Raw genomic sequence first — 18,390 nt, 5'->3', positions numbered from 1 at the left:
AAAAAGAAAAGAGAACACATCATATGACCCAATGATAGAACTTCTATTTATCCAAGAAAAATAAAAGCCTTCTCACAAAAGTTCATAAGTGTTCATAAGTCTTTATAGCAGCTTTACTTGAGATGGCCAGAAACTGGAAACAACAAAAATATTCTTCAACTGGTGAAGAACCGTAGCACATCACACAACGGGTTATTGTTCAACAATGGAAGGAACAAACTGCTGATATAGTCAACAACATAGATAAATCTTGAATTCATTATGCTACGTGAAAGAAGCCAGACTCTAAAACTATAATTTGTGTTGATGTTTTTGTACAGCACTAGGTAGAGGTCAATTTTTTTTTCTATACAATTGTCCCAGTCAGTTAATGAAAGTCTCTCAATGTCACATACCTCATAAATGAAGTTTTATGTTGCTTGAGTCTGTTACAAGACTCTTAATTTCCATAGATTTATTTTTTTCCTCCCTAAACCAATACTACACTGTTGTATTTATTTGTGCTTTAAATCTTTCTCTATCATACTTTTTAAAATTTTAATGAAGTTTCATACTTCTTTAAAGTTTTATATATCGTTAAAATTGTTCTTAGGTACTGATGTATTTGAATTATATTTTTGAAATTACATTTCTAAATTGTACAGCAAAACCATTTATTTATATGTACTGACTTTGTTTCTAGCAAACTCGCCAATTCTAATAATATTTTTGGACTCCCTTTGGATTTTTGAGGTAGACAATTTTATTACCTAAGGTTAATGAAGATTTTTTCCTTTTTAGCACCCCCATACATTTATATATGTAAATATAAAAACATATAAATATATTGGTATATTTGATATAATAAATATATATATTTTATACAAAAAAGTACATACATAAAATTTGCTCTTTTACGAACCAGAGATTGAACACAAGCAAGGATAATGAATACTATGGTTATGTTCCTGATTTTAAAAGCACGGGGTGCCTGGGTGGCTCAGTTGGCTAAAGCCTCTGCCTTTGGCTCAGGTCATGATCCCAGAGTCCTGGGATCGAGCCCTGCATCGGCTCTCTGCTCAGCTGGGAGCCTGCTTCCTCCTCTCTCTTTGTCTGTCTCTCTGCCTACTTGTGATCTTGCTCTGTCAAATAAATAAATAAAATCTTTAAAAAATAAATAAATAAAAATAAAAGCACAGCTTCAACACTGTGCCGTCAAGTAAAATGTTTGTCATAGTTTTTGTGGGAGGCTTTATCAAGGCAAGTTAGTTATAATTAACTTTTTTTTTCATTATAATTAACTTTTAAAGAAAATTGATAATTAATTGTTGAATGCTATCATAAGATTTTGTTCCCATATTGAGATGTTTGAATTGCTTTTCTCCTTCAATACACTGGTATTTTACTGTGATTATTGACTTAATTTTCTAGTATTAAATTCAAACTGTATTTGTGAAAGAAATCCAACTCCATACCGATGAAGCAATTTTTTACTTTTATATGTTACTTGATTCAGTTTTCTGTTTAATTTTGCATCCTAATTCATGAGACATAATGAGGTATAATTTTCTTTATCATGTTATCTTTGTTGAGTTTAGTGTCAAAGTTATGTGTCAAATTTATAAAATAGTGGGGTAATTACACCTCTTTTCTACATTCTGTAATAGTATATTTATGATTAGAGTATCTTTTCCTGATTAAAAAATCATGGTCTGATGTCTTAGTGAGATTTTAACAATTATATTTTTTGTTTGATTATTTATGCTTTCTCTTTGGCTCTCTTTTGTTTGGTAGACTACTGGAAACTACAATTTTCTGTATATAGTTGCATAAGTATAGATTTCTATCTACAAGTGCACCTGAGGTACTCAGTCAGTTAAGCATCTGCCTTCAGCTCAGGTCATGATCCCAGGGCCCTGCGATGGAGCCTCATGTCCTCCCTCTCCCTCTGTCCCTCCGCACCTGCTTGTGCTCTCACTCTCACTCTCTCTCTCTCAAATAAATAAAATCTTTAAAAATTGAAAGATTTCTATCTACATTTGCAATGCATAAAATTGTCAAGTTATTCAGAAAATGCCATTAAAATTTTTGCTTTTATATTTTATTTTAAAGTTTATATAAAGTAAACTCTGTTACATAGTTCTATAAGTTTTGAAGAACGAGTAGAGTTGTGTGACCACTACCACAATCTAGATAAAGAGCAGTCCCAACTACCTGGAAAAAAAAATGCTTTTTCTTGTCCCATTGTAGTCCACTTCTCCCCACCAGTCTTTACCACAATCAACCACTGAACTGTTCATTTCTACATGTTTGTATTTTCCAGAATGTTACAAACACAAAATCATATTATTTTCCTGCATAAAAGTGCATGGATTTATTTTTTTGTTGTTTTTCCCCTTTCCTAATTAAAGTATAATTAACACAGTATTATGTTAGTTTCAGGTGTACAGTACAGTAGTTCAAAAATTCTATGCATTTCTTAGTGCTTGTCAAGATAAGTGTGTTTTCTTTCTTCCTTGTTTTAAGTTTTTATTTAAATTTTATTGAACATGAAGTGTAATATTAATTTCAAGAGTAGAATTTAGTAATTCATCATTTATATATAACACCTAATGCTCATCACAAGTGACCTCCTTAATACCCGTCACCCCCACCTCCCAGAAACCTTCACTCTGCTCCCTATGTTTGAGAGTCTCCTATAGTTTGCCTTCCTCTTTTTTTTTCCCTTTCCCCTATGTTCATCTATTTTGTTTCCTAAATTCCACATATGAACTAAATCATCTGGCATTTGTCTTTCTCTGACTTATTTCACTTAAAATAATGCATTCAAGCTCTTTCCCCATTATTGCAAATAGCAAGATTTCATTGGTTTTGGTGACTGAGCAATATTCAAAATAATATTTTCACTAATGTCATTTTTCTTTTTTTATTAAAAGATTTTATTTATTTGACAGAGACAGACACAGCATTAGCAGGAACACAAGCAGAGGGAGTGGAAGAGGGAAAGTAGGCCTTCCTCTGAGCAGGGAGCCTGATGAGGGGCTCAATCCCAGGAACCTGGGATCATAACCCAAGCTGAAGGCAGTTGCTTGACTGATCCACCCTGGTGCCCCCCCCATTGTCATTTTTCTGTTCCAGGTTCTTAGCCAGGATATAAGATTGCATTTAATCATGTCTCCTTAGTCTCCTTTAATCTGGGATATTTTCTTGGTCTTTCCATATCACTCATGACCTTAACAGTTTAGAGGAGTACTCATCAGGTGTTTTGTAGAAGGTCCCTCAGTTTCAACTTGTCTGATGTTTTCTCATTATTAGACTGAAGTTATACTCAGGGAAAGGGGAATTAAGTTTCACCTTCTAGAGAGGAAAATCAAAGAATTTATAGACATACAGTAAAACCACTAGACTAATAAATATTTTCAAGAAGATTACTAGAGCTTATGTACATCTTTGTCTTTAAAATTTCACTCAATAATTTTATTTTTATTTTTTTAAGATTTTATTTATTTGAGGGGTGCCTGGGTGGCTCAGTCCTTTGGCATCTGCCTTCAGCTCAGGTCATGATCCCAGGGTTCTGGGATTGAGTCCCGCATCGGGCTCCCTGCTCATTCGGAAGCCTGCTTCCCCCTCTCCCACTCCCCTGCTTGTGTTCCCTCTCTTGCTATGTCTCTCTCTGTCAAACAAATAAAAATTTTTTTAAAAAGATTTTATTTATTTGAGAAAGAGAGGGATGGAGAAGTGAGAGAAAAAGCATGAGCAGGGAGAGATGTAGAGGTAGAAGCAGGCTCCTGCTAAGCAAGGAGTCTGATGCAGGACTCAATCACAGGACTCTAGGATCATGAACTCTTTTGCCAATTTTTTTCCAAATTTGGTAATGTTTATAGATTCTGCATATTTGAGCATGGACCTATTTTTATGAAACATTAGCAGGTCAGCAGAGTGCACTTTTCTGTTTGCATATTGTGTATTTTAAAATGTTTAAAGATAAAATGATAGGACATTTGAACTGGAAATAAAGGGACTTTTTGTCAATTACGTTTTATTTGATTTTTACACAGATTTTGTTGCAACAGGTAAAGGAAGGAATATTGTACAAATTAGACAGACTGGAAGTTGAAGTTCTGTAACTGTTTGTGAGATATATAAGGAAGTTCTGGATTAAGCCCAAATTTATGAAATTTTGCCAAATGAAACTCTACTCTGATCTTCAGATTTGAGCTTTGTTGTTCTGTGACCAATGATGATGAATTTCATGTTCATTATTATATCATGTTTTTTTGGTGAGTTGAAGTATAGTTGACAAATAATATTACATTAGCTTCAGATGCACAACATAGTGAATCAAAATCTGTGTATTATGCTGTGGTAACAATAAGTATGTCAACCATCTGTCACCATACAATATTTAAATTATGGTTGACTCTATTTCCTATTTCCTATAATGCTGTACATTTATCCCTGTGACTGACTGACACAAGAAGCCTCAATCTCCCATTCACCTTCACTTATGTAGCCATCCCCCACCAGCATTTCCTATAACAACTACCATTTTCTCTCTGAATTAGAGCTTGTTTATTTCTTCGTTTATTCATTCATTTTTTTCTTTATATTCCATATAAAAGTGAAATCATATAGTTATTTGTCTTTCTCTGTCTGACTTATTTCATTTAGCTTGCTACCATTACATCATCCATGTTGTTCCCCTAGACAAGAGCTCATTACTTTTTGTGGCTGAATAATATCCCATTATGTATTTTTCTATATATACATAAATATATCAATATGAATATGTGTGTGTATAAAACCTTTTTATTTTGTTCAGTTGGGTTGCCTTAATACCTTGGCTATTTTAATTATCCTTCAATCAATATAGGAGTACATTGATCTTTCCTGTGACTGTACTTGTTGTGCTTGGGTGAATACCCTGTAGTGGAATTACTGGGCCATACTGGTATTTTTATTTCAATTTTCTGAGGATTGCTTTGGCTCTTCAGGACCATTTGTCATCCCATGCAAACTATAGTATTATTCGTTCTAGTTCTATGAAACATACTATTGGGGTTTTGAAAGGGATTGCGTGGAATCTGAAGATTGCTTCTGGCTCTCTGAACCTAATTAAAAATGGGAATTCTTGCAATCCATGAACATGGGCTATCTTTAATTTTATTAGTCTCATCAATTTTTTGCCACCAGTGTTGTATAGTTCTCAGAGTTTAGTTCTCATTCACCTCTTTGGTTGAATTTATTCCTAGGTATTTTATTTTTTTTTTTGGTGAGATTGTAAATGGGATTGTTTTTCTTAATTTCTGTCAGCTATTTTGTTGTTAGTGTATAGAAATGTAACCAATTTCTGTATCTTTGTATCCTGAAACTTTGCTGAATACACTTATCTATTCCAATGGTTTTGGTGGAGTCTTTAGGATTTCTTATATGCAGTATCATGCCATCTGCAAATTGTGACTCTTTTCCTTCTTCCACACTAATTTGGATACCTTTTATTTCTTTTTTTTCTTTTGGCTACTTCAGCTAGGACTTCTGCACTGAATATGATGTTAGCTGTGGTTTTTTCATCCATGGCCTTTATTCTGTGGACAAATGTGCCCTGTCAACCCACTTTGTTGAGAGTTGTCAAGAGGGATCTTGTATTTTCTCAAGTGCTCCCCACCCCCTGCATCTTTTGAGATGATCCTATGATTTTTAATCCTGTCTCTGGCCAAGATGATACATGATATTGAATGATCTGTGAATCTTGAAACCACCCTTGCATCCCTAGAATAAATCCAACTTGATTGTTGTATATGTTTGCTTTGTTTTGTTTTTTTGATGTACTCTGAAATTGAATTGTTTTTCTTTGGTCTACTAATAATTTGTTCTGGATCTTCACATCTATATTCATTGGAGATATTATATGCCTTTTGTTTTCTCTTTTCTTTCTTTTTTATTTTTCTGATTTTACATTTTAGTATCCTGATTTCATAGAATGAATTTAGAAGCTCTTCCTCTTCTATTTTTTATGATAGTTTAAGAATAATTGTTTTAAATCTTCATTAACTTTCCTAGAATTCACTTGTGAATTCATCAGAATTGACAGACTTTTTTTTATTGTGAATTTTATTCATTAGTTATACAGTTTTGTTACCAGTACTCAGTTTGTTTATATTTTATATTTTTTTCTTCAATCTTTTAGTTTTGTGGTTTTAGGAAATTAACACTTCTGTTAATGTTTTGCCCAATTATTTTTTCATGATGGTGTCTTGTAATATTCTATAATCTTCTTGTAATCTTCTCTGATGTTGTGTGTAACTCTTCCTTTTAATTATTTGTTTTGTGTTTTTAGATTTCATTTTTTAACTTAATGCACCTAGCTAAAATTTTGTGAATATTGCTTATCAATTCAAAGAACCAGCTTTTAATTTTATTAATCTGTTTTGTTTTTTATGTGCTTATTTATTTCCATTCTCATTTTTATACTTCTAAATGTGGTCTTCACTTTTTCTTATTTTTCTAGTCTCTCTATGTGCTGGGCTAAGTTCTTGGTTCTTTATCCGTTTTTTGTTTTTGTTTTAGTTTTAGTTTTTGTTTCAGTTTCTTGAGTTAGGCCTGTGTCAGTGTTAACTTCTGTCTTAGGTATGCTTTTGCTGTATACCATATATTTTCAAGCATTGTGTTTTTATTTTCATTAGTCTCGGTATTTTTTAATTTTCTGTTTGATTTCTTCATTGACTTATTGGCTACCTAATAGTATGTTGTTTATTCTCATGCATTAGTGGTTCTTTCCATTGTTTCCTTGTGATTTATTTCTAGTTCTCTATCACTGTGCTGAGAAGAGATGCTTGATATGATTTATATATCCTTAAATAATTGAGACTTTCTTTGTGTTATATGCTGGAGAATATTGCATGTGAGCTTAAAGAGTGTGCATATGCTACAGTTTTTGGAATGAAGTGTTTGTGTATGTCTGTTATGTTTATCTGGTGTAGTGTTTTGTTCAAGATTCCTACTTCCTTACTAATTTAATGTCTGGATGATGTAAGTAGGGTGTTAAGTTTCTACATGGTTATGTTACTGTCAATTTCTCTTTTTATATCTCTTAACAGTTTCTTTATTTAAATGTCCTTATGTTGCATGCATAGATGTTTCCAATTATTATAATATCTCTTTGGATTGATCCTTTAACTATTTAACTTTTTTTTCCTCTCTCATTATAGTCTTTATTTTAAGTCTATTTTGCATTATGTAAGCATTCCTATACTAGTTGTTTTTGTTTTTGTTTTTGTTTTGTTTTGTTCACTTTCTTGGCATTGAATATGTTTTTCCATCCTTTTACTTTCAGTCTGTATGTGTCAAAGTGAGTTTCTCCTAGATTTCATGTAGATGGATCTTGGTTTTTTGGTATTTTTTTTTCCTGTCACCTTTTTAATTGGAGCATTTAGAACATTTATATTTAAAGTAATTATTAATGGGTATGTTCTTATGGCCATTTTGTTAATTGTTTTCTAATTGTTTTTGCAGATCTTCTGTTCCTTTCTTCCTCTCTTGCCCTCATCCCTTCTGATCTTTTACTTTTAGTTTTATGCTTAGATTTCTTTCTCTTTGTTTGTGTATCTAAGTTGTTGATTTGTAGTTACTACAGGATACATATATAACATCCTAACTACATAGCATTCTGTATCAAATTGATGGTCATTTAAATTTAAACAGATTTTAAAAACAAATTCTTATGCCCTCCTTCCATATTTTATCTATATAATACTGTATTTTACATTTTTCATTTCATCTAATTCTTTAGATAAAATTGATTTTACTCTTTGATTTTCACCTTCATACTGGCTTTATAAGTATTTGATCCATGACATACACTTTATTTTTGCTTTTACCAGTGAAATTTTTTTCTTTTCATATTTTTCTAGTTTTTGGTCTTTTCTGCTTAAAGCATTGTCTTTATCATTTCTTGTAATGCCAGTTTAGTGGTATTTAACTTTTATTTGGGAAACTGTCTTTCCTTCAATTCTGAATGATAACCTTGCTGGGTAGAGTATTCTTGGTTGCAGGCTTTTTCATTTCAGAACTCTGAATATTTCATGCCACTGTCTTCTGACTTGCAACATTTCTGCCAAAAAATCAGCTGATCGCATCATCAGGCTTTTGTGGTATGTAACTCATTGCTTTTCTCTTGTTGCTTTTAAGATTCAGTCTTTATCTTTAATCTTTGACATTTTAATTATTGTATGTCTTTGTATAAGCCTCCTTGAGTCTATCTTGTTTGGTCTTATTATTTGTGCTTTCTGAACCTGGATGTCTGTTTCCTTTCCCAAGTTGGAAATATTTTCAGCTATTATTTCTCCACATAAGCTTTCTGTTCCTTTCTCTCTTCTCCTTTTGGGCTCCTTGTGATGTTAACATTTGTATGCTTGATGTTGTCCTAGAAATTCTTTATTTTTAAGTGCCCCCATTTTTTTTCTCTGTTCAGCTTAGGTTCTTTCCACTACTGTGTTTTCTATATCACTGATCTGTTCTGCTCTAATCCTCTAATCTGCTATTGATTCACTCTAGTGTATTTTTCATTTTAATTATTGTATTCTTCAACTCCTGGTTATTTTTTATGCTTTCTATCACTTTTTTGAAGTTTTCCCTGAGTTATTCACTGTCAGGTCTGGTTAGCATCTTTAGTTTGAATTCCTTATTATGTAGATAGCTTATCTCTACTTCATTTAATTCTTTTTCTTAATTTTTATCTTATTCTTTTGTTTGGAAATATTCCACTGTCCATTTTGTATCATTTTATGTATTGGTTTCTATGAGTTAGGCAACACAGCTACCCTTGAAGGAGTCTTGAAGGAGTGCCTTGTCTAAGAGCATCTCCTATGTAGACTGCATGCTTCTGGAAGAGTGCCTGGCTAGAGCTGTAATTTGCACAGGCTGAAGGTCCTGGGACACTTCACACCAGGGCTGCCTTGGGCAGATGGCGGGAGCTGAAGTAGGCACAGACCAGGGCTTCTCAGAGTGTGCTGTACATATGGTGCTCTGGTGGGAAAATTGGAGCCAAAGCAAGTGTGTGTTATGGGGTCCTGCATTCCTCTGCACTGGGGCCACCCTCACAGGATTGCTGGAGCTAAAGTAGGAATAGGCTATGGTGTCGCAGGACAGCTGGAACTGAAGCTTTTGTGAGTTGGGTTGTTGGGGATTTTTTTTCCCAGGATTTCTTGATGGGCTGACTGGTACTTTAGTTGGCATGGACTAGAGGTGTCCTGTTTTTTATCATGTTAGGGCACCCTGGTCATGTGGCTAAACCTCAAGCAGGCGCAGGTTACTTGGCCATCTTGAGGGGATGCTGAGGGCTGGTGTGGACCAGGGCCCCCAGGGTTCATGGAGGCAGCAGGCTGGTAGAGCATGCAGACCCTGCTCCTGTTGTACAAAGTGAAGGGGGAGTATAAGTGAAGGTGCTCATCAGCACTGCCTATCTGGGAAAGAGTTCCAGCAGTTCCTTCACCATTTTATTGATATTCTAGATTTTTAGCAAATGGTCTTCCTTTTTTAAAGAATGTCTAGCTATCCTTTAACTGCAGTTGGGTTTTTTGGATGGGGTTTTGTTTCTTGTTTTTTGTTTTTCTCTATCCCATGGTAGGCAAATATGCACACAGATCTCTCAGTAATATTTCTCCCTACTGCATTTCTCAGTGTTGCGGTGGTTTCCCACTGTTTCTATCTCTCCTGCCATTGTCAGTGTGGTCCTTCTAACCATTGTTGTGTAGAAGCTATTCAAACAGCCTGCAGTTCTTTAGGAGGAATTGCTCTATATGTAGGAGTAGATTGAGTATGTCCATGGGATAATGTGAATCCAGGGTCATCCTGCATTACCATCTTAGACTCCTTTGTCCAAGAACAACAGGTGATTATGTTTATTTAGGAGTCATTCAGTTTCTAGCCATTTTTCTCATTAAAATGGGATGAATATCCCAGCTTTGAATAACCAGTATTTTTACTTTCCTTCTAGTATTGTATTTAATTCATATACAGGAAAGAAAAACCATCTGTTTGAACCCTTTCTGTTGTACTGCTTCAACCCTTTAACCACTAAAAATGGGATTTTTTTGATCTGTGCTGCTCGATATGGAAAAGTTTTGTTGTTCTACATTTGCAGACGTGAATTTCCAAACTTAAATTTAGCAGAAAAATAAGACATGACAAAAGGTTTTTGAGAGGGAGAGAGAAGGGCAAAGGAAAAGGGAGAGAATCTTAAGCAGGCTCCAGGGAACCTGATGTGGGGCTCAATCTTATGACCCTCAGATCATGACCTGAGCCAAAATCAAGAATCAGACACTTAACTGACTGAGCCACCCAAGTGCCCCAAGAGATGAAATTTTAAAATGATTTGTCTAAGAGCTCAGGTTTTGGGAAATTATAACTAATTAAAATATCTGTATTTTGTCTGTACTGTCATTTGCAAATATCTTCTCCCATTCCGTGGGTTGCCTCTTTGTTATCTTGACTGTTTCCTTTGCTGTGTAGAAGCTTTTGATCTTGACGAAGTCCCAAAAGTTAATTTCGCTTTTGTTTTCTTTGCCTTTGGAGACATATCTTGAAATAATTTGCTGTGGCTGATATCGAGGATCTATAAAGAACTCCTCAAACTCAACACACACAAAACAGATAATCATATCAAAAAATAGGCAGAAGATATAAACAGACACTTCTCCAATGAAGACATACAAATGGCTATCAGACACATGAAAAAATGTTCATCATCACTAGCCATCAGGAAGATTCAAATTAAAACCACATTGAGATACCACCTTATATCAGTTAGAATGGCCAAAATTAGCAAGACAGGAAACAACATGTGTTGGAGAGGATGTAGAGAAAGGCAAACCCTCTTACACTGTTGGTGGGACTGCAAGTTGGTGCATTCACTTTGGAGAACAGGGTGGAGATTCCTTAAGAAATTAAAAATAGAGCCTCCCTATGACCCTGCAATTGCACGACTGGGTATTTACCCCAAAGATACAGATATGGTGAAAAGAAGAGCCATCTGTACCCCAATGTTTATAGCAGCAATGGCCACGGTCGCCAAACTGTGGAAAGAACCAAGATGCCCTTCAATGGACAAATGGATAAGGAAGATGTGGTCCATATACACTATGGAGATTCATCAGAAAGGATGAATACCCAACTTTTGTAGCAACATAGATGGGACTGGAAGAGATTATGCTAAGTGAAATAAGTCAAGCAGAGAGAGTCAATTATCATATGGTTTCACTTATTTGTGGAGCATAACAAATAGCATGGAGGACATGGGGAGATGGAGAGGAGAAGGGAGCTGAGGGAAATTGGAAAGGGAGGTGAACCATGAGAGACTATGGACCCTGAAAAACAACCTGAGGGTTTTGAAGGGGCGGGGAGTGGGAGGTTGGGGGAACCAGGTGGTGGGTATTGGGGAGGGCACGTATTGCATGGAACACTGGGTGTGGTGCAAAAACAATGAATACTGTTATGCTGAAAAGAAATTTTTTTTAAATCTTTATTTTAATATTTGATCTTTCTTGTGAAATTTTTGGTTTAGGCTCATGTTCCTTGAGCATTCATCAATTTAATTTATATGGAGGGCCTTTACATTATCTCATCCAAAGCTTCTTCATGACCTCATGCTATTGCTTAAACTCCCATATCTCCTGTATCACACTCTTTTTTAAGTCCCTAAGGATGGATTTTGGCTGTGTTTTTTTCTTTTAGGATTTTTCATTCTTTTCCAATGCAAAATCATCTATTCTTATAGATTACTAGAATTTGATTTAGTCTTCTCTTGCTGGAAGTAAATTCTCTTTTCTAAATATAGAATTTCAAGAAGAAGGAAAAGGGCATTTATTTGTAGACTACAGAGTTTTAAATTATATGTCTAGTTAGGCATATTTTAAGCACTATATCAAAATCTTGACAATGCTGGAATATGTCACTGTTCTATTCTGGCAAGATTCTGAGAGAATACTGCCCAAAGAAACTCCAAATTACAAAATTGCTACAATCCATCCAGAAAGTGACTTTTCACTACTGAAGATAAATCTCTTAAATCACATTTGGCCATTTAATTCTAGATTTTGAAGTGAAAGAAAACCTTCAAACTCTTCCCTTTTGTATAGATATGCTAGATCAAATTTAATGTGACATGCCACATTATGATGAATGCCACTGTGCAGATCATGTCTCCCATGACACAGTGGGAATGCTTAGCTTTGGAGGAACAGTAGGCAAAACTATAGGCAAATTGAGTCTTTGTATGGTCTGTGAGCTAGGAATTTTTCAGTATTTTTAAATGTTAAAAACAAAGAGTAATATTCTGTAATACATTAAAATTACATAAAATTAAAATTTTAGTGTCTTTAAATAAAGTTTTTTGGAATGCAGCCATGCTGATTCATGTACATATTGTCCATTATTCTTTCACTACATTGAGAGGATATAATACTTGTGATAGAGACCTTTTAGCCCGCAAAGTCTAGCATATTCATACTCTGACCCTTTGTAGAAAAATTTGCTGGCCCTATGCTAAACCCATATACTTTCCTCTACAATGTTCCATGGCTGTCCTCAGAGCACACTAATTAAAACCGTGACTGGAGGAAGATTTTAAAAAGTGACTTTTCTGTGATGATTGATGGTCTTCAGAATTTTTGTTTATTGAATATTTCCACAAAAATCTTCATTCTTTCACAATTTCCTAGCATTTCTATAGCTTATTTAAGAGAAGGGTGTCTCATATATTTTACAACCATACTGACTTAAAATAATGAGGAGAAAAAAGGATATTTTTGTGAATTACGATGCATGTAAAACAAGTCCTAAAAAATCTAAGATACCTGACCTCCTAAGAAACCCCTTCACTTACTCTATCTGTACTTTATTCTGTAATGTACTTGAAAATGCAATTCTATAGAAAAATAAATGATATGAGGCATATAAGGTTTGTATGAAATAACGAGGCTTTCTTACTTTGCCATCAGAAAGATTGGAATTGGAAAATCATTGTATTTTGGTATCAGTGAAGAATGGGTAAGATCTAATAAAATAGAGAATTAATCAAAGACACAAACTGAGATAAAAAGAAGAATAGGGAGAGATTTAAATGGTCAACAGGATAGCTGTTAGCTTTAAAAAATAATTTTTAAGGCATCATCTGACAAGGATGTGATTCTCTAGACCTTAGCCTATTCAAAATTCCAACCATGTATGTCAGGTATAATGAAAGTATCTTACTCCAAAACTCGGTACCTCAGAATACCTCAGTGAAATGTAAAGCTTCATTCTGCAGCCAGTGGCCTAAACAAACACTGTTATGTTCCACCCATAATTATGGTTCAGAATTCTTTCATTCCCCTTCCCAGTGACCAACCTCAGAAACCACCTCAAAATTGTTCTCTTCTAAAACCAACTTCCAGGGTGATTAGTGAAGTTAACTGTAGTGCAGTTGAGTTCTCATCATGGGCTTATAGCTCTAGTCATACTCTGTGTGCTCTGAGAAAATGCTCATGAAATTCTTCCTACAATGTACCACCATTTTCCACACATGCACATTCACCTTTGGCCAACCTCTGAGATTTCATCTCAAAGAAACAAGAGGTGTTCCCAGGTCTCTTAAATGTATCTCCTACCCAGGCTTAAGAAATTGTGATGAATAATGTAAATGTTCACCAATCATGTCCTTTAATGCAGTACCTGTTACAAAAGCTATGTGTAGCATTTATGATGATCAGAGTGTGATAGTTACGTCAGTGGGGCTGACCTACAGACCTCTATTTCTAAAATAATGACAACTATGGCTACTTACTTCATCATTATTGTGCTGCTTGCTTGCCTTGGTCTTCCTTCAGTTCTGCAAATATGTAGGGTTTAACTTTTTTCTGTGCTAGCCCTGGATTTCCCAGGATCCTTGGATGTCATCAATCAAAAATACAAGATTGATCCATCATTCCTTTTTTCTTTTATTCTCTGAATACATTCTTAACAATTCTGGTTCCCAAATGCTGCTTTCTCTGTAACATCTTTCTTTATCTTTATAACCAATACTTTGTCATCTTGAGGGTGGACTATATTAATTGCTTCCTAAGTTGTTCCTATAATCTGGAGTCTATGGATTCTCAAGACCAAGATGCCTTGGCTTCAAATTATCTCTGTCTTCCAAAATTGTACTCATACATGGTGTTATGAATGACTAAAGGACTAAGGGTCTGGAATACTAATAATTCATTGATATATAAGTGTTTTAGGGCCATCCAGTTTGACTTGGGTTGGCTGAAATACAATTGTATTCAAGCAAGGTTGACACTAGTTGATTTCTTTCTATAACCTGCAGTATTTGTTTTCATGGCACTTATCCCCTGCCCCACTAGACTGTAACTTCGTAAAGGGAGTGACCAGGATTTTAGGTCTACTTATGCGCTGTTGAAATCACTAAGTGGATGACTAGATTATTTGATTGATTAATTAATATGAAAATTATAGGGGTGCCAGGGTGGCTCAGTGGGTTAAGCCTCTGCCTTCGGCTCAGGTCATGATCTCAGGGTCCTGAGATCGAGCCCCACATCGGGCTCTCTGCTCAGCAGAGAGCCTGCTTCCCCCCACCCCTGCCTGCCTCTCTGCCTGCTTGTGATCTCTCTCTGTCAAATACATAAATAAAATATTTAAAAAAAAAAGATTTTATTTATGTATTTGACAGAGAGAGATCACAAGCAGGCAGAGAGGCAGGCAGAGAGAGAGGAAGAAGCAGGCTCCCCACTGAGCAGAGAGCCCGATGCGGGCCTCGATCCGAGGACCCTGAGATCATGACCTGAGCCAAAGGCAGTGGCTTAACCCACTGAGCCACCCAGGCGCCCCATAAATAAAATCTTATCAAAAATATGAAAATTATAAGGGTAGGAGCCAGTAATGATTGTGCCTGATTAAAAGGTACATAACAATCTGACATCTTTTTATCTTTTGACATGCATATGAATGAGTTTAAAAATCTAGGACTTGGGGGCACCTGGGTGGCTCAGTTGGTTAAGCATCTAACTTTGGCTCAGGTCACAATCGTCAGGGTCCTCGAACTCATCCCCACATCAGGTTCCTGGGACTCATCCCCTCATCAGGGTCCCTGCTCCCTTCCCCTTCCTTCCTCCCTCTCCACTTTCTCCCTCCCTCTCTCCCCACCCCAGTCACTTTTCTCCCCTACTCCCTCCCCCTCCCTCTGTGCATGTGTGCAGCGCCTGCATGCGCGCACGCATACACACACACACACACACACACACACACACTCACTCTCAAATAAAATCTTAAAAAAAAAAAAAGGCCCCTTGCCGTTAAAAGTCACTCAGTATTGTATTCTGGATCTGAATCATTTAACATATTTTATCCTCAGAATATCATCTGAAAAATGGGTATACTTATAGCATCTATCCCTTGAGAATATTTGAGAATTATGCAACACATATAAAGCATTTGTAGAAATAAAACAGTTGTAGAAATTTCCCTCATAAAAAGTCTTAAAACAAGCAAATATTCCTAAATGGTTATTTTCAAAACTGATGGCACAAAAAAAAAAAAGACCCCCGGGGATACCACCCTGGGAAAAATAGGAATAGAACATGTCACAGTCCTCCTCCTGTGGTTCACCTTAGTGGGGGTCTGAGAGTCCAGAGTTTGGTTAGAAATTGACTATGCCCACAAGGTTGTCATCAAGGAGCTTTAGAAGAAAAACTGTTGATTCCAAGAATCCACAAAGATGCCATATTTCCAAAGTAATCATCCAAGTTTGAACCTCACACATGAATTTTTAACTTAAAGAACCATGTCAGCTCTAAGGAACTAAAGACCATGTTCATATCACACATGCTTCTAGAGTTACTTGTGAGTCTCTGATTCTGTAATTTCACCCTGGTTACCAACTTATTACTAACTATAAATCATTTGAATGCTTATCCCTTGGATATGGAACATTCCTGGCATTTGGCTGAGTCAGGCAGCCATGGGTCTGTGGTTAACCGGGAAGGCTATAGTGCCAGGCTGCCTGCGTTTGAATCAACTTTAGGTTCTCTGCTTAAAAGCTGGAGTGACCTGGAGCAAGTCGCTTTTCTTTATGTGCCTCAAAATGGAAATAACATGCCTATTTTCTTTTTGTTTATTGGTGGTGTCCTGAGGTTTAAATGAGCCGATATTTGTAAAATGCTTATAATAGTTCTTGTCACAGAGTAAAACCCCCAGAATAAGCTGTTATCATTCTAGGAAGTTATTTCCCTAAACTAGCAGTTCCCAAAATTTAGCTACATGGGAATCATCTGGAAAGCTTGTTAACACACAGACTCCAAGGTCCCATCCCTACAATTTCTGATTGAGCTGTGGTTCTGGGATGGAGTCTGAGAATTCATTATTTTTAACAAGGCCCCCGGCGAGGTTGATGTTGTTTGCCCCTGAGTCCCACCGTTCTGAAGTCCTCATTTCAAATTCCCACCAATAACTTCCATACAGTATAACCAAGAGAGTGAAACAAGGTCATTTTAGTTACATTAATTCAGTGTTTATGAGTCAAAACATTGGGAGCTCTGTTTACAGTCGCAGGAGCTATGAAACAAGGTCTCCGTCTCGGGGCAATTCCTGGACAGTGAGGGTGAAGATGACAGAGGGGGGACACAACCCCAGCAAACAACTCCATTTAAACCCAGTTCTCTAGTGTGACCCTTCTCACAAGAGACTTTCTCCAAATGGGGCAGACCGGAGATGCAAACTGCAGGTATCACAGGTTATCCTCGCCAACTCTCAGCCTTGGAGCAGAACTTCCGGGAGTACAGATAGTGGGAACTCAGCCGAACTTCAAAAGCCCCAATCCCGCCTGTCAACAGGTGAAGGAGGTGACGTTGGCACGGACGTCCATGCACTGAAACTGTCCTGCCCACCTGCTCCCGTTTGCCCGGGCATTAGAAGTCAAGGAGGAAATGAGATGGAAGGCAACGAGGCGTCCCGTGCGCTCTCAAAAATAAAGAGGAGCTTGGTGGTCGTTTATTTTGCCTGTGCCGCAGAATCCCGGCGGAGTCCCCAGACACATAATTCAACGTCACCCCGGTCCCCGCCCCCACCTTCCCTCCTCGGCTCTGGAAGGTCCTGAGACCCCGCGGCTGAGCTTGGGACACCGCGACGGCGTGAGCCCATTGGTCACCTGGGCAAAGAGGTGAGCTGCTCCGCCAATCCACTCCTGGCAGGGGACGGACAGGACGCTCGAGGGATTAGGGGCTCGGCGTGGGAACGCAGTGAGTCCCGCAGCAGGAGGCAGCTGGGGCGAGTGCACAGAAAGGACGTATCGGAGAGCGAAGGGCCATTATAGCAAGCAGGAGCAAGTCATCTCTTCAGTGACTGATGCCAGGCACGAGATGCAAAGATTAATTCAGTAGCGGGAGACTCTTATTGTGGGCATCTAAGGCAGAGATGTCCAAAAATAAACTCCTGGAACCTGGGAGGAAAAAATGGAGTGATATTAATAGTTATATTTCAATGACAACTTTAGGGAGGTTTTAAAGCACACTGTTGAGGGAAGAGAAAGGAAATTTTAAAACTTCCACTTTGTCTTTTGTTTCTGTAACAATTATAATACAGGAACCCTTCTTTTGGCTTAATGTGGGCGCACACGGGCTAGAGTTGACTGAAGCTGTGGACGCCCTCCAAGTCTCTCTCCAGAGTATCACTCCTGAGCTGCAAGCCGAAAGACTAAGCCATTTGCTCCTTTGGGGAGCAGAGAACTTTTCCTCACTTGGCTTTGGATACAGTTTTTCACTCACTGGTAAGATTTTCTATCTCTGCTTGGCTCAGGAGAGGATTCAGAACCAGTAAAGAAGAGCTCAGGTACTGTTAATTTCTATTTTGTTATATACATTTTTCAGGTTTAAATTTGTAGGAATGCACTGTCCATATGTTCTTGTAGAGTTGTGATTCTTTTAAATGACTCTTATGTGGGCATAACCCAGAACTTTTGTTTTTTAGCTGAATGAATTTCCTTTGTCCCACCATTTGGTTTTTTGCTTAAATAATGATGGAAGGTGGAAATGCTGTCTTCAATCATGTGTTCACTTAAAATTTTTGTAATCAGATGGTTATAATGACAAAAGTCATGTGATTAATCCTATGTTAAATTTTGGTTTGGACTAAATTCCGATAATAATTCCGCTATCTTTATGTATATGAAGACTAGCAACTCTGCATCTATTTTTAGCATTGTTTATAGCTAAAAGATTGTTGCTGGTATAATCCCAAAGAAACCATTCTACCCCAAGGAATGTTGAGATTTATAAATTATGAAGGTCACTTTTCTTAGAAAAACACAATAAATTTTTATTGCAATCCTTGTATATTCTGAATTTCAAGGGAAAATTAGGTTTGGATCCTTGAGCTTGCCCC

At 36.7% G+C, this 18,390-nt stretch overlaps 1 protein-coding gene across 1 annotated transcript in view; it reads left to right on the top strand.

The window, feature by feature from the left end:
* Positions 1–17,242: 17,242 nt before the first annotated feature.
* The window catches only part of IGSF10 (immunoglobulin superfamily member 10), a 50,052-nt gene continuing 48,904 nt past the window's right edge, over positions 17,243–18,390 (top strand). The window contains exon 1 of the mRNA XM_004755549.3: positions 17,243–17,838. The gene's annotated coding sequence lies outside the window, so the exon portion shown is untranslated. The remainder of the gene's footprint in view (positions 17,839–18,390) is intronic.

This window comes from Mustela putorius, unplaced genomic scaffold (genome assembly GCF_011764305.1).
Source record: "Mustela putorius furo isolate JIRA1106 unplaced genomic scaffold, ASM1176430v1.1 tig00003834_pilon_pilon_pilon, whole genome shotgun sequence".
NCBI lineage: Eukaryota > Metazoa > Chordata > Mammalia > Carnivora > Mustelidae > Mustela > Mustela putorius.
The sequence above is the reverse complement of the archived record's forward strand: the minus strand, read 5'-3'. Positions and strand labels throughout refer to the sequence as shown.